We start from the raw sequence: 18,646 nt of genomic DNA on the forward strand, positions 1-18,646 counted from the left end.
AGTGTCCCAGATGTGCATCGCTCCACACAACCTAACCTAACATACATCTATCTCTTTATTTTTGGACAAGTACCTATATCGAGCGGCAATCTAATTTCATAATACTTTTTTCCCTTTGTATTACTATTTTCATACAACTTTTATATGTTACACATCGAACAGCTTCTACATACAAAACACGCCCATTCAATTTTCACAATTGATCTTTTTCGACAATTTCATACATCGAGCGTACATCTAATTTCATAATACTTTGGTTTTCATAATTCTAACTATTTGCATACAACTTTCATATAACACACCTCGGACGGCTTCTACATACAAAACATCTCCATTCAATTTTCGCAATTCATCTTTTTCGACAAGTTCTTATATCCTACCGGCCAAACGCCAAACTAAACACGGTTTTATAGACACTAGCGCCCCCTGCCGGCCAGACGCCAAACTTTACACGGTTTTATAGACACTAGCGCCCTCTGCCGTCCAGACGCCAAACTTAACACGGTTTTATAGACACTAGCGCCCTCTGCCGGCCAGACGCGAAACTTGACACGGTTTCATAGACACTAGCGCCCTCTGCCGGCCAAACGCCAAACTTAACACGGTTTCATAGACACTGGCGCCCCCTGCCGGCCAGACGCCAAACTTTACACGGTTTTATAGACACTAGCGCCCTCTGCCGGCCAGAACTCAAACTTGACACGGTTTTATAGACACGATTTTTTTTTTCGTTATTAATACTATTTCATACAACTTTTATATGTTACACCTCGAACAGTTTCTATTCTCATAAAACTTTAAACTAACCTAACCCAACCTAACCTAACCTAACCTATCCTAACCTAACCTAACCTTTTTTTTTAGTGTGGATGGGCAAATCTTCATAATACCAATCAGAAAGTGTCCCAGATGTGCATCGCTCCACACAACCTAACCTAACATACATCTATCTCTTTATTTTTGGACAAGTACCTATATCGAGCGGCAATCTAATTTCATAATACTTTTTTCCCTTTGTATTACTATTTTCATACAACTTTTATATGTTACACATCGAACAGCTTCTACATACAAAACACGCCCATTCAATTTTCACAATTGATCTTTTTCGACAATTTCATACATCGAGCGAACATCTAATTTCATAATACTTTGGTTTTCATAATTCTAACTATTTTCATACAACTTTCATATAACACACCTCGGACGGCTTCTACATACAAAACATCTCCATTCAATTTTCGCAATTCATCTTTTTCGACAAGTTCTTATATCCTACCGGCCAAACGCCAAACTAAACACGGTTTTATAGACACTAGCGCCCCCTGCCGGCCAGACGCCAAACTTTACACGGTTTTATAGACACTAGCGCCCTCTGCCGGCCAAACGCCAAACTTGACACGGTTTTATAGATACTAGCGCCCTCTGCCGGCCAGGCGCCAAACTTAACACGGTTTTATAGACACTCGCGCCCTCTGCCGGTCAGACGCCAAACTTGACACGGTTTTATAGACACTAGCGCCCTCTGCCGGCCAGATGCCAAACTTGACACGGTTTTATAGACACGATTTTTTTTTTCGTTATTACTACTATTTCATACAACTTTTATGTGTTACACCTCGAACAGTTTCTATTCTCATGAAACTTTAAACTAACCTAACCTAACCTAACCTAACGTAACCTATCCTAACCCAACCCAACCTATCCAATCCTAACCTAACCTAACCTTTTTTTTAGTGTGGATGGGCAAATCTTCATAATACCAATCAGAAAGTGTCCCAGATGTGCATCGCTTCACACAACCTATAACCTAACATACATCTATCTCTTTATTTTTGGACAAGTACCTATATCGAGCGGCAATCTAATTTCATAATACTTTTTTCCCTTTGTATTACTATTTTCATACAACTTTTATATAACACACCTCGGACGGCTTCTACATACAGAACATCTCCATTCAATTTTCGCAATTCATCTTTTTCGACAAGTTCTTATATCCTACCGGCCAGAAGACAAACTAAACACGGTTTTATAGAAACTAGCGCCCTCTGCCGGCCAAACGCCAAACTTAACACGGTTTTATAGACACTAGCGCCCTCTGCCGGACAGACGCCAAACTTTACACGGTTTTATAGACACTAGCGCCCCCTGCCGGCCAGAACTCAAACTTGACACGGTTTTATAGACACGATTTTTTTTTTTCGTTATTAATACTATTTCATACAACTTTTATATGTTACACCTCGAACAGTTTCTATTCTCATAAAACTTTAAACTAACCTAACCCAACCTAACCTAACCTAACCTATCCTAACCTAACCTAACTTATCCAATCCTAACCTAACCTAACCTTTTTTTTAGTGTGGATGGGCAAATCTTCATAATACCAATCAGAAAGTGTCCCAGATGTGCATCGCTTCACACAACCTAACCTAACATACATCTATCTCTTTATTTTTGGACAAGTACCTATATCGAGCGGCAATCTAATTTCATAATACTTTTTTCCCTTTGTATTACTATTTTCATACAACTTTTATATGTTACACATCGAACGGCTTCTACATACAAAACACGCCCATTCAATTTTCACAATTGATCTTTTTCGACAATTTCATACATCGAGCGAACATCTAATTTCATAATACTTTGGTTTTCATAATTCTAACTATTTTCATACAACTTTCATATAACACACCTCGGACGGCTTCTACATACAAAACATCTCCATTCAATTTTCGCAATTCATCTTTTTCGACAAGTTCTTATATCCTCTCGGCCAGACGCCAAACTTAACACGGTTTTATAGACACTAGCGCCCCCTGCCGGCCAGACGCCAAACTTTACACGGTTTTATAGACACTAGCGCCCTCTGCCGGCCAGACGCCAAACTTGACACTGTTTTATAGACACTACCGCCCTCTGCCGGCCAGGCGCCAAACTTAACACGGTTTTATAGACACTCGCGCCCTCTGCCGGTCAGACGCCAAACTTGACACGGTTTTATAGACACTAGCGCCCTCTGCCGGCCAGATGCCAAACTTGACACGGTTTTATAGACACGATTTTTTTTTTCGTTATTACTACTATTTCATACAACTTTTATATGTTACACCTCGAACAGTTTCTATTCTCATAAAACTCTAAACTAACCTAACCTAACCTAACCTAACGTAACCTATCCTAACCTAACCTAACCTATCCAATCCTAACCTAACCTAACCTTTTTTTTAGTGTGGATGGGCAAATCTTCATAATACCAATCAGAAAGTGTCCCAGATGTGCATCGCTTCACACAACCTAACCTAACATACATCTATCTCTTTATTTTTGGACAAGTACCTATATCGAGCGGCAATCTAATTTCATAATACTTTTTTCTCTTTGTATTACTATTTTCATACAACTTTTATATGTTGCACCCCGAACGCCTTCTACATACAGAACACCCCCATTCAATTTTCACAATTGATCTTTTTCGACAATTTCATACATCGAGCGTACATCTAATTTCATAATACTTTGGTTTTCATAATTCTAACTATTTGCATACAACTTTCATATAACACACCTCGGACGGCTTCTACATACAAAACATCTCCATTCAATTTTCGCAATTCATCTTTTTCGACAAGTTCTTATATCCTACCGGCCAGAAGACAAACTAAACATGGTTTTATAGACACTAGCGCCCTCTGCCGGCCAAACGCCAAACTTAACACGGTTTTATAGACACTAGCGCCCTCTGCCGGCCAAACGAAAAACTTAACACGGTTTTATAGACACTAGCGCCCTCTGCCGGCCAGACGCCAAACTTAACACGGTTTTATAGACACTATTGCCCCCTGCCGGCCAGACGCCAAACTTTACACGGTTTTATAGTCACTAGCGCCCTCTGCCGGCCAGACGCCAAACTTGACACGGTTTTATAGACACTAGCGCCCTTTGCCGGCTAAACGCCAAACTTAACACGGTTTTATAGACACTAGCGCCCTCTGCCGGCCAGACGCCAAACTTGACACGGTTTTATAGACACTAGCGCCCTCTGCCGGCCAAGCGCCAAACTTAACACGGTTTTATAGACACTAGCGCCTTCTGCTGGCCAGACGCCAAACTTGACACGGTTTTATAGACACGATTTTTTTTTTCGTTATTATTACTATTTCATACAACTTTTATATGTTACACCTCGAACAGTTTCTATTCTCATAAAACTTTAAACTAACCTAACCTAACCTAACCTAACCTAACCTAACCTATCCTAACCTAACCTAACCCAACCTATCCTATCCTAACCTAACCTTTTTTTTAGTGTGGATGGGCAAATCTTATAATACCAATCAGAAAGTGTCCCAGATGTGCATCACTTCACACAACCTAACCTAACATACATCTATCTCTTTATTTTTGGACAAGTACCTATATCGAGCGGCAATCTAATTTCATAATACTTTTTTCCCTTTGTATTACTATTTCCATACAACTTTTATATAACACACCTCGGACGGCTTCTACATACAAAATATCTCCATTCAATTTTCGCAATTCATCTTTTTCGACAAGTTCTTATATCCTACCGGCCAGAAGACAAACTAAACACGGTTTTATAGACACTAGCGCCCTCTGCCGGCCAAACGCCAAACTTAACACGGTTTTATAGACACTAGCGCCCTCTGCCGGCCAAACGCCAAACTTAACACGGTTTTATAGACACTAGCGCCCTCTGCCGGTCAGACGCCAAACTTATTTTGGTTTTATAGACACTATTGCCCCCTGCCGGCCAGACGCCAAACTTGACATGGTTTTATAGACACGTTCTTTTTTTTCGTTATTATTACTATTTCATACAACTTTTATATGTTACACCTCGATCAGTTTCTATTCTCATAAAACTTTAAACTAACCTAACCTAACCTAACCTAACCTAACCTATCCTAACCTAACCTAACCTAACCTAACCTAACCTAACCTATCCTATCCTAACCTAACCTAACCTAACCTTTTTTTTAGTGTGGATGGGCAAATCTTCATAATACCAATCAGAAAGTGTCCCAGATGTGCATCGCTTCACACAACCTAACCTAACATACATCTATCTCTTTATTTTTGGACAAGTACCTATATCGAGCGGCAATCTAATTTCATAATACTTTTTTCCCTTTGTATTACTATTTTCATACAACTTTTATATAACACACCTCGGACGGCTTCTACATACAGAACATCTCCATTCAATTTTCGCAATTCATCTTTTCCGACAAGTTCTTATATCCTACCGGCCAAACGCCAAACTAAACACGGTTTTATAGACACTAGCGCCCCCTGCCGGCCAGACGCCAAACTTTACACGGTTTTATAGACACTAGCGCCCTCTGCCGGCCAAACGCCAAACTTGACACGGTTTTATAGATACTAGCGCCCTCTGCCGGCCAGGCGCCAAACTTAACACGGTTTTATAGACACTCGCGCCCTCTGCCGGTCAGACGCCAAACTTGACACGGTTTTATAGACACTAGCGCCCTCTGCCGGCCAGATGCCAAACTTGACACGGTTTTATAGACACGATTTTTTTTTTCGTTATTACTACTATTTCATACAACTTTTATGTGTTACACCTCGAACAGTTTCTATTCTCATGAAACTTTAAACTAACCTAACCTAACCTAACCTAACGTAACCTATCCTAACCCAACCCAACCTATCCAATCCTAACCTAACCTAACCTTTTTTTTAGTGTGGATGGGCAAATCTTCATAATACCAATCAGAAAGTGTCCCAGATGTGCATCGCTTCACACAACCTATAACCTAACATACATCTATCTCTTTATTTTTGGACAAGTACCTATATCGAGCGGCAATCTAATTTCATAATACTTTTTTCCCTTTGTATTACTATTTTCATACAACTTTTATATAACACACCTCGGACGGCTTCTACATACAGAACATCTCCATTCAATTTTCGCAATTCATCTTTTTCGACAAGTTCTTATATCCTACCGGCCAGAAGACAAACTAAACACGGTTTTATAGAAACTAGCGCCCTCTGCCGGCCAAACGCCAAACTTAACACGGTTTTATAGACACTAGCGCCCTCTGCCGGACAGACGCCAAACTTTACACGGTTTTATAGACACTAGCGCCCCCTGCCGGCCAGAACTCAAACTTGACACGGTTTTATAGACACGATTTTTTTTTTTCGTTATTAATACTATTTCATACAACTTTTATATGTTACACCTCGAACAGTTTCTATTCTCATAAAACTTTAAACTAACCTAACCCAACCTAACCTAACCTAACCTATCCTAACCTAACCTAACTTATCCAATCCTAACCTAACCTAACCTTTTTTTTAGTGTGGATGGGCAAATCTTCATAATACCAATCAGAAAGTGTCCCAGATGTGCATCGCTTCACACAACCTAACCTAACATACATCTATCTCTTTATTTTTGGACAAGTACCTATATCGAGCGGCAATCTAATTTCATAATACTTTTTTCCCTTTGTATTACTATTTTCATACAACTTTTATATGTTACACATCGAACGGCTTCTACATACAAAACACGCCCATTCAATTTTCACAATTGATCTTTTTCGACAATTTCATACATCGAGCGAACATCTAATTTCATAATACTTTGGTTTTCATAATTCTAACTATTTTCATACAACTTTCATATAACACACCTCGGACGGCTTCTACATACAAAACATCTCCATTCAATTTTCGCAATTCATCTTTTTCGACAAGTTCTTATATCCTCTCGGCCAGACGCCAAACTTAACACGGTTTTATAGACACTAGCGCCCCCTGCCGGCCAGACGCCAAACTTTACACGGTTTTATAGACACTAGCGCCCTCTGCCGGCCAGACGCCAAACTTGACACTGTTTTATAGACACTACCGCCCTCTGCCGGCCAGGCGCCAAACTTAACACGGTTTTATAGACACTCGCGCCCTCTGCCGGTCAGACGCCAAACTTGACACGGTTTTATAGACACTAGCGCCCTCTGCCGGCCAGATGCCAAACTTGACACGGTTTTATAGACACGATTTTTTTTTTCGTTATTACTACTATTTCATACAACTTTTATATGTTACACCTCGAACAGTTTCTATTCTCATAAAACTCTAAACTAACCTAACCTAACCTAACCTAACGTAACCTATCCTAACCTAACCTAACCTATCCAATCCTAACCTAACCTAACCTTTTTTTTAGTGTGGATGGGCAAATCTTCATAATACCAATCAGAAAGTGTCCCAGATGTGCATCGCTTCACACAACCTAACCTAACATACATCTATCTCTTTATTTTTGGACAAGTACCTATATCGAGCGGCAATCTAATTTCATAATACTTTTTTCTCTTTGTATTACTATTTTCATACAACTTTTATATGTTGCACCCCGAACGCCTTCTACATACAGAACACCCCCATTCAATTTTCACAATTGATCTTTTTCGACAATTTCATACATCGAGCGTACATCTAATTTCATAATACTTTGGTTTTCATAATTCTAACTATTTGCATACAACTTTCATATAACACACCTCGGACGGCTTCTACATACAAAACATCTCCATTCAATTTTCGCAATTCATCTTTTTCGACAAGTTCTTATATCCTACCGGCCAGAAGACAAACTAAACATGGTTTTATAGACACTAGCGCCCTCTGCCGGCCAAACGCCAAACTTAACACGGTTTTATAGACACTAGCGCCCTCTGCCGGCCAAACGAAAAACTTAACACGGTTTTATAGACACTAGCGCCCTCTGCCGGCCAGACGCCAAACTTAACACGGTTTTATAGACACTATTGCCCCCTGCCGGCCAGACGCCAAACTTTACACGGTTTTATAGTCACTAGCGCCCTCTGCCGGCCAGACGCCAAACTTGACACGGTTTTATAGACACTAGCGCCCTTTGCCGGCTAAACGCCAAACTTAACACGGTTTTATAGACACTAGCGCCCTCTGCCGGCCAGACGCCAAACTTGACACGGTTTTATAGACACTAGCGCCTTCTGCTGGCCAGACGCCAAACTTGACACGGTTTTATAGACACGATTTTTTTTTTCGTTATTATTACTATTTCATACAACTTTTATATGTTACACCTCGAACAGTTTCTATTCTCATAAAACTTTAAACTAACCTAACCTAACCTAACCTAACCTAACCTAACCTATCCTAACCTAACCTAACCCAACCTATCCTATCCTAACCTAACCTTTTTTTTAGTGTGGATGGGCAAATCTTATAATACCAATCAGAAAGTGTCCCAGATGTGCATCACTTCACACAACCTAACCTAACATACATCTATCTCTTTATTTTTGGACAAGTACCTATATCGAGCGGCAATCTAATTTCATAATACTTTTTTCCCTTTGTATTACTATTTCCATACAACTTTTATATAACACACCTCGGACGGCTTCTACATACAAAATATCTCCATTCAATTTTCGCAATTCATCTTTTTCGACAAGTTCTTATATCCTACCGGCCAGAAGACAAACTAAACACGGTTTTATAGACACTAGCGCCCTCTGCCGGCCAAACGCCAAACTTAACACGGTTTTATAGACACTAGCGCCCTCTGCCGGCCAAACGCCAAACTTAACACGGTTTTATAGACACTAGCGCCCTCTGCCGGTCAGACGCCAAACTTATTTTGGTTTTATAGACACTATTGCCCCCTGCCGGCCAGACGCCAAACTTGACATGGTTTTATAGACACGTTCTTTTTTTTCGTTATTATTACTATTTCATACAACTTTTATATGTTACACCTCGATCAGTTTCTATTCTCATAAAACTTTAAACTAACCTAACCTAACCTAACCTAACCTAACCTATCCTAACCTAACCTAACCTAACCTAACCTAACCTAACCTATCCTATCCTAACCTAACCTAACCTAACCTTTTTTTTAGTGTGGATGGGCAAATCTTCATAATACCAATCAGAAAGTGTCCCAGATGTGCATCGCTTCACACAACCTAACCTAACATACATCTATCTCTTTATTTTTGGACAAGTACCTATATCGAGCGGCAATCTAATTTCATAATACTTTTTTCCCTTTGTATTACTATTTTCATACAACTTTTATATAACACACCTCGGACGGCTTCTACATACAGAACATCTCCATTCAATTTTCGCAATTCATCTTTTCCGACAAGTTCTTATATCCTACCGGCCAGAAGACAAACTAAACACGGTTTTATAGAAACTAGCGCCCTCTGCCGGCCAAACGCCAAACTTAACACGGTTTTATAGACACTAGCGCCCTCTGCCGGTCAGACGCCAAACTTGACACGGTTTTATAGACACTAGCGCCCTCTGCCAGCCAGATGCCAAACTTGACACGGTTTTATAGACACGATTTTTTTTTTCGTTATTATTACTATTTCATACAACTTTTATATGTTACACCTCGAACAGTTTCTATTCTCATAAAACTTTAAACTAACCTAACCTAACCTAACCTAACCTAACCTAACCTTTTTTTTAGTGTGGATGGGCAAATCTTATAATACCAATCAGAAAGTGTCCCAGATGTGCATCGCTCCACACAACCTAACCTAACATACATCTATCTCTTTATTTTTGGACAAGTACCTATATCGAGCGGCAATCTAATTTCATAATACTTTTTTCCCTTTGTATTACTATTTTCATACAACTTTTATATAACACACCTCGGACGGCTTCTACATACAAAACATCTCCATTCAATTTTCGCAATTCATCTTTTTCGACAAGTTCTTATATCCTACCAGCCAGAAGACAAACTAAACACGGTTTTATAGACACTAGCGCCCTCTGCCGGCCAAACGCCAAACTTAACACGGTTTTATAGACACTAGCGCCCTCTGCCGGCCAAACGAAAAACTTTACACGGTTTTATAGACACTAGCGCCCTCTGCCGGCCAGACGCCAAACTTAACACGGTTTTATAGACACTATTGACCCTGCCGGCCAGACGCCAAACTTTACACGGTTTTATAGTCACTAGCGCCCTCTGCCGGCCAGGCGCCAAACTTGACACGGTTTTATAGACACTAGCGCCCTCTGCCGGCCAAACGCCAAACTTAACACGGTTTTATAGACACTGGCGCCCTCTGCCGGCCAGACGCCAAACTTGACACGGTTTTATAGACACTAGCGCCCTCTGCCGGCCAAGCGCCAAACTTAACACGGTTTGATAGACACTAGCGCCCTCTGCCGGCCAGACGCCAAACTTGACACGGTTTTATAGACACGATTTTTTTTTTCGTTATTATTACTATTTCATACAACTTTTATATGTTACACCTCGAACAGTTTCTATTCTCATAAAACTTTAAACTAACCTAACCTAACCTAACCTAACCTAACCTAACCTAACCTAACCCAACCTATCCTATCCTAACCTAACCTTTTTTTTAGTGTGGATGGGCAAATCTTATAATACCAATCAGAAAGTGTCCCAGATGTGCATCACTTCACACAACCTAACCTAACATACATCTATCTCTTTATTTTTGGACAAGTACCTATATCGAGCGGCAATCTAATTTCATAATACTTTTTTCCCTTTGTATTACTATTTTCATACAACTTTTATATAACACACCTCGGACGGCTTCTACATACAAAATATCTCCATTCAATTTTCGCAATTCATTTTTTTCGACAAGTTCTTATATCCTACCGGCCAGAAGACAAACCAAACACGGTTTTATAGACACTAGCGCCCTCTGCCGGCCAAACGCCAAACTTAACACGGTTTTATAGACACCAGCGCCCTCTGCCGGCCAGACGCCAAACTTAACACGGTTTTATATACACTAGCGCCCTCTGCCGGCCAGACGCCAAACTTGACACGGTTTTATAGACACGATTTTTTTTTTCGTTATTATTACTATTTCATACAACTTTTATATGTTACACCTCGAACAGTTTCTATTCTCATAAAACTTCAAACTAACCTAACCTAACCTAACCTATCCTATCCTAACCTAACCTAACCTAACCTAACCTTTTTTTTAGTGTGGATGGGCAAATCTTATAATACCAATCAGAAAGTGTCCCAGATGTGCATCGCTTCAGACAACCTAACCTAACATACATCTATCTCTTTATTTTTGGACAAGTACCTATATCGAGCGGCAATCTAATTTCATAATACTTTTTTCCCTTTGTATTACTATTTTCATACAACTTTTATATAACACACCTCGGACGGCTCCTACATACAGAACATCTCCATTCAATTTTCGCAATTCATCTTTTTCGTCAAGTTCTTATATCCTACCGGCCAGAAGACAAACTAAACACGGTTTTATAGAAACTAGCGCCCTCTGCCGGCCAAAAGCCAAACTTAACACGGTTTTATAGACACTAGCGCCCTCTGCCGGCCAGACGCCAAACTTAACACGGTTTTATAGACACTAGCGCCCTCTGCCGGCCAGACGCCAAACTTGACACGGTTTTATAGACACTAGCGCCCTCTGCCAGCCAAACGCCAAACTTAACGCGGTTTTATAGACACTAGCGCCCCCTGCCGGCCAGACGCCAAACTTTACACGGTTTTATAGACACTAGCGCCCTCTGCCGGCCAGACGCCAAACTTGACACGGTTTTATAGACACTAGCGCCCTCTGCCGGCCAAACGCCAAACTTAACACGGTTTTATATACACTAGCGCCCTCTGCCGGTCAGACGCCAAACTTGACACGGTTTTATAGACACTAGCGCCCTCTGCCGGCCAGATGCCAAACTTGACACGGTTTTATAGACACGATTTTTTTTTTTCGTTATTATTACTATTTCATACAACTTTTATATGTTACACCTCGAACAGTTTCTATTCTCATAAAACTTTAAACTAACCTAACCTAACCTAACCTAACCTTTTTTTTAGTGTGGATGGGCAAATCTTATAATACCAATCAGAAAGTGTCCCAGATGTGCATCGCTCCACACAACCTAACCTAACATACATCTATCTCTTTATTTTTGGACAAGTACCTATATCGAGCGGCAATCTAATTTCATAATACTTTTTTCCCTTTGTATTACTATTTTCATACAACTTTTATATAACACACCTCGGACGGCTTCTACATACAAAACATCTCCATTCAATTTTCGCAATTCATCTTTTTCGACAAGTTCTTATATCCTACCAGCCAGAAGACAAACTAAACATGGTTTTATAGACACTAGCGCCCTCTGCCGGCCAAACGCCAAACTTAACACGGTTTTATAGACACTAGCGCCCTCTGCCGGCCAAACGAAAAACTTAACACGGTTTTATAGACACTAGCGCCCTCTGCCGGCCAGACGCCAAACTTAACACGGTTTTATAGACACTATTGACCCTGCCGGCCAGACGCCAAACTTTACACGGTTTTATAGTCACTAGCGCCCTCTGCCGGCCAGGCGCCAAACTTGACACGGTTTTATAGACACTAGCGCCCTCTGCCGGCCAAACGCCAAACTTAACACGGTTTTATAGACACTAGCGCCCTCTGCCGGCCAAGCGCCAAACTTAACACGGTTTGATAGACACGATTTTTTTTTTCTTTATTATTACTATTTCATACAACTTTTATATGTTACACCTCGAACAGTTTCTATTCTCATAAAACTTTAAACTAACCTAACCTAACCTAACCTAACCTAACCTAACCTAACCTATCCTAACCTAACCTAACCCAACCTATCCTATCCTAACCTAACCTTTTTTTTAGTGTGGATGGGCAAATCTTATAATACCAATCAGAAAGTGTCCCAGATGTGCATCACTTCACACAACCTAACCTAACATACATCTATCTCTTTATTTTTGGACAAGTACCTATATCGAGCGGCAATCTAATTTCATAATACTTCTTTCCCTTTGTATTACTATTTCATACAACTTTTATATAACACACCTCGGACGGCTTCTACATACAAAATATCTCCATTCAATTTTCGCAATTCATCTTTTTCGACAAGTTCTTATATCCTACCAGCCAGAAGACAAACTAAACACGGTTTTATAGACACTAGCGCCCTCTGCCGGCCAGACGCCAAACTTGACACGGTTTTATAGACACTAGCGCCCTCTGCCGGCCAAGCGCCAAACTTAACACGGTTTGATAGACACTAGCGCCCTCTGCCGGCCAGACGCCAAACTTGACACGGTTTTATAGACACGATTTTTTTTTTCGTTATTATTACTATTTCATACAACTTTTATATGTTACACCTCGAACAGTTTCTATTCTCATAAAACTTTAAACTAACCTAACCTAACCTAACCTAACCTAACCTAACCTATCCTAACCTAACCTAACCCAACCTATCCTATCCTAACCTAACCTTTTTTTTAGTGTGGATGGGCAAATCTTATAATACCAATCAGAAAGTGTCCCAGATGTGCATCACTTCACACAACCTAACCTAACATACATCTATCTCTTTATTTTTGGACAAGTGTCTATATCGAGCGGCAATCTAATTTCATAATACTTTTTTCCCTTTGTATTACTATTTTCATACAACTTTTATATAACACACCTCGGACGGCTTCTACATACAAAATATCTCCATTCAATTTTCGCAATTCATCTTTTTCGACAAGTTCTTATATCCTACCGGCCAGAAGACAAACTAAACACGGTTTTATAGACACTAGCGCCCTCTGCCGGCCAAACGCCAAACTTAACACGGTTTTATAGACACCAGCGCCCTCTGCCGGCCAGACGCCAAACTTAACACGGTTTTATATACACTAGCGCCCTCTGCCGGCCAGACGCCAAACTTGACACGGTTTTATAGACACGATTTTTTTTTTCGTTATTATTACTATTTCATACAACTTTTATATGTTACACCTCGAACAGTTTCTATTCTCATAAAACTTTAAACTAACCTAACCTAACCTAACCTATCCTATCCTAACCTAACCTAACCTAACCTAACCTTTTTTTTAGTGTGGATGGGCAAATCTTATAATACCAATCAGAAAGTGTCCCAGATGTGCATCGCTTCACACAACCTAACCTAACATACATCTATCTCTTTATTTTTGGACAAGTACCTATATCGAGCGGCAATCTAATTTCATAATACTTTTTTCCCTTTGTATTACTATTTTCATACAACTTTTATATAACACACCTCGGACGGCTTCTACATACAGAACATCTCCATTCAATTTTCGCAATTCATCTTTTTCGTCAAGTTCTTATATCCTACCGGCCAGAAGACAAACTAAACACGGTTTTATAGAAACTAGCGCCCTCTTCCGGCCAAAAGCCAAACTTAACACGGTTTTATAGACACTATCGCCCTCTGCCGGCCAGACGCCAAACTTTACACGGTTTTATAGACACTAGCGCCCTCTGCCGGCCAGACGCCAAACTTGACACGGTTTTATAGACACGATTTTTTTTTTCGTTATTATTACTATTTCATACAACTTTTATATGTTACACCTCGAACAGTTTCTATTCTCATAAAACTTTAAACTAACCTAACCTAACCTAACCTAACCTAACCTAACCTATCCTAACCTAACCTAACCCAACATATCCTATCCTAACCTAACCTTTTTTTTAGTGTGGATGGGCAAATCTTATAATACCAATCAGAAAGTGTCCCAGATGTGCATCACTTCACACAACCTAACCTAACATACATCTATCTCTTTATTTTTGGACAAGTACCTATATCGAGCGGCAATCTAATTTCATAATACTTCTTTCCCTTTGTATTACTATTTCATACAACTTTTATATAACACACCTCGGACGGCTTCTACATACAAAATATCTCCATTCAATTTTCGCAATTCATCTTTTTCGACAAGTTCTTATATCCTACCAGCCAGAAGACAAACTAAACACGGTTTTATAGACACTAGCGCCCTCTGCCGGCCAGACGCCAAACTTGACACGGTTTTATAGACACTAGCGCCCTCTGCCGGCCAAGCGCCAAACTTAACACGGTTTGATAGACACTAGCGCCCTCTGCCGGCCAGACGCCAAACTTGACACGGTTTTATAGACACGATTTTTTTTTTCGTTATTATTACTATTTCATACAACTTTTATATGTTACACCTCGAACAGTTTCTATTCTCATAAAACTTTAAACTAACCTAACCTAACCTAACCTAACCTAACCTAACCTATCCTAACCTAACCTAACCCAACCTATCCTATCCTAACCTAACCTTTTTTTTAGTGTGGATGGGCAAATCTTATAATACCAATCAGAAAGTGTCCCAGATGTGCATCACTTCACACAACCTAACCTAACATACATCTATCTCTTTATTTTTGGACAAGTGTCTATATCGAGCGGCAATCTAATTTCATAATACTTTTTTCCCTTTGTATTACTATTTTCATACAACTTTTATATAACACACCTCGGACGGCTTCTACATACAAAATATCTCCATTCAATTTTCGCAATTCATCTTTTTCGACAAGTTCTTATATCCTACCGGCCAGAAGACAAACTAAACACGGTTTTATAGACACTAGCGCCCTCTGCCGGCCAAACGCCAAACTTAACACGGTTTTATAGACACCAGCGCCCTCTGCCGGCCAGACGCCAAACTTAACACGGTTTTATATACACTAGCGCCCTCTGCCGGCCAGACGCCAAACTTGACACGGTTTTATAGACACGATTTTTTTTTTCGTTATTATTACTATTTCATACAACTTTTATATGTTACACCTCGAACAGTTTCTATTCTCATAAAACTTTAAACTAACCTAACCTAACCTAACCTATCCTATCCTAACCTAACCTAACCTAACCTAACCTTTTTTTTAGTGTGGATGGGCAAATCTTATAATACCAATCAGAAAGTGTCCCAGATGTGCATCGCTTCACACAACCTAACCTAACATACATCTATCTCTTTATTTTTGGACAAGTACCTATATCGAGCGGCAATCTAATTTCATAATACTTTTTTCCCTTTGTATTACTATTTTCATACAACTTTTATATAACACACCTCGGACGGCTTCTACATACAGAACATCTCCATTCAATTTTCGCAATTCATCTTTTTCGTCAAGTTCTTATATCCTACCGGCCAGAAGACAAACTAAACACGGTTTTATAGAAACTAGCGCCCTCTTCCGGCCAAAAGCCAAACTTAACACGGTTTTATAGACACTAGCGCCCTCTGCCGGCCAGACGCCAAACTTTACTCGGTTTTATAGACACTAGCGCCCTCTGCCGGCCAGACGCCAAACTTGACACGGTTTTATAGACACTAGCGCCCTCTGCCAGCCAAACGCCAAACTTAACGCGGTTTTATAGACACTAGCGCCCCCTGCCGGCCAGACGCCAAACTTTACACGGTTTTATAGACACTAGCGCCCTCTGCCGGCCAGACGCCAAACTTGACACGGTTTTATAGACACTAGCGCCCTCTGCCGGCCAAACGCCAAACTTAACACGGTTTTATATACACTAGCGCCCTCTGCCGGCCAGACGCCAAACTTGACACGGTTTTATAGACACGATTATTTTTCGTTATTATTACTATTTCATACAACTTTTATATGTTACACCTCGAACAGTTTCTATTCTCATAAAACTTTAAACTAACCTAACCTAACCTAACCTATCCTATCCTAACCTAACCTAACCTAACCTTTTTTTTAGTGTGGATGGGCAAATCTTATAATACCAATCAGAAAGTGTCCCAGATGTGCATCGCTTCACACAACCTAACCTAACATACATCTATCTCTTTATTTTTGAACAAGTACCTATATCGAGCGGCAATCTAATTTCATAATACTTTTTTCCCTTTGTATTACTATTTTCATTCAACTTTTATATGTTACACTCCGAACGGCTTCTACATACAGAACACCCCCATTCAATTTTCACAATTGATCTTTATCGACAATTCCATACATCGAGCGAACATCTAATTTCATAATACTTTGGTTTCCATAATTCTAACTATTTGCATACAACTTTTATATAACACACCTTGGACGGCTTCTACATACAGAACATCTCCATTCAATTTTCGCAATTCATCTTTTTCGACAAGTTCTTATATCCTACCGGCCAGAAGACAAACTAAACACGGTTTTATAGAAACTAGCGCCCTCTGCCGGCCAGACGCCAAACTTAACACGGTTTTATATACACTAGCGCCCTCTGCCGGCCAGACGCCAAACTTGACACGGTTTTATAGACACGATTTTTTTTTTCGTTATTATTACTATTTCATACAACTTTTATATGTTACACCTCGAACAGTTTCTATTCTCATAAAACTTTAAACTAACCTAACCTAACCTAACCTATCCTATCCTAACCTAACCTAACCTAACCTAACCTTTTTTTTAGTGTGGATGGGCAAATCTTATAATACCAATCAGAAAGTGTCCCAGATGTGCATCGCTTCACACAACCTAACCTAACATACATCTATCTCTTTATTTTTGGACAAGTACCTATATCGAGCGGCAATCTAATTTCATAATACTTTTTTCCCTTTGTATTACTATTTTCATACAACTTTTATATAACACACCTCGGACGGCTTCTACATACAGAACATCTCCATTCAATTTTCGCAATTCATCTTTTTCGTCAAGTTCTTATATCCTACCGGCCAGAAGACAAACTAAACACGGTTTTATAGAAACTAGCGCCCTCTTCCGGCCAAAAGCCAAACTTAACACGGTTTTATAGACACTAGCGCCCTCTGCCGGCCAGACGCCAAACTTTACACGGTTTTATAGACACTAGCGCCCTCTGCCGGCCAGACGCCAAACTTGACACGGTTTTATAGACACTAGCGCCCTCTGCCAGCCGAACGCCAAACTTAACGCGGTTTTATAGACACTAGCGCCCCCTGCCGGCCAGACGCCAAACTTTACACGGTTTTATAGACACTAGCGCCCTCTTCCGGCCAGACGCCAAACTTGACACGGTTTTATAGACACTAGCGCCCTCTGCCGGCCAAACGCCAAACTTAACACGGTTTTATATACACTAGCGCCCTCTGCCGGCCAGACGCCAAACTTGACACGGTTTTATAGACACGATTATTTTTCGTTATTATTACTATTTCATACAACTTTTATATGTTACACCTCGAACAGTTTCTATTCTCATAAAACTTTAAACTAACCTAACCTAACCTAACCTATCCTATCCTAACCTAACCTAACCTAACCTTTTTTTTAGTGTGGATGGGCAAATCTTATAATACCAATCAGAAAGTGTCCCAGATGTGCATCGCTTCACACAACCTAACCTAACATACATCTATCTCTTTATTTTTGAACAAGTACCTATATCGAGCGGCAATCTAATTTCATAATACTTTTTTCCCTTTGTATTACTATTTTCATTCAACTTTTATATGTTACACTCCGAACGGCTTCTACATACAGAACACCCCCATTCAATTTTCACAATTGATCTTTATCGACAATTCCATACATCGAGCGAACATCTAATTTCATAATACTTTGGTTTCCATAATTCTAACTATTTGCATACAACTTTTATATAACACACCTTGGACGGCTTCTACATACAGAACATCTCCATTCAATTTTCGCAATTCATCTTT

This window comes from Diorhabda sublineata, chromosome 11 (genome assembly GCF_026230105.1).
Source record: "Diorhabda sublineata isolate icDioSubl1.1 chromosome 11, icDioSubl1.1, whole genome shotgun sequence".
Taxonomy (NCBI): domain Eukaryota; kingdom Metazoa; phylum Arthropoda; class Insecta; order Coleoptera; family Chrysomelidae; genus Diorhabda; species Diorhabda sublineata.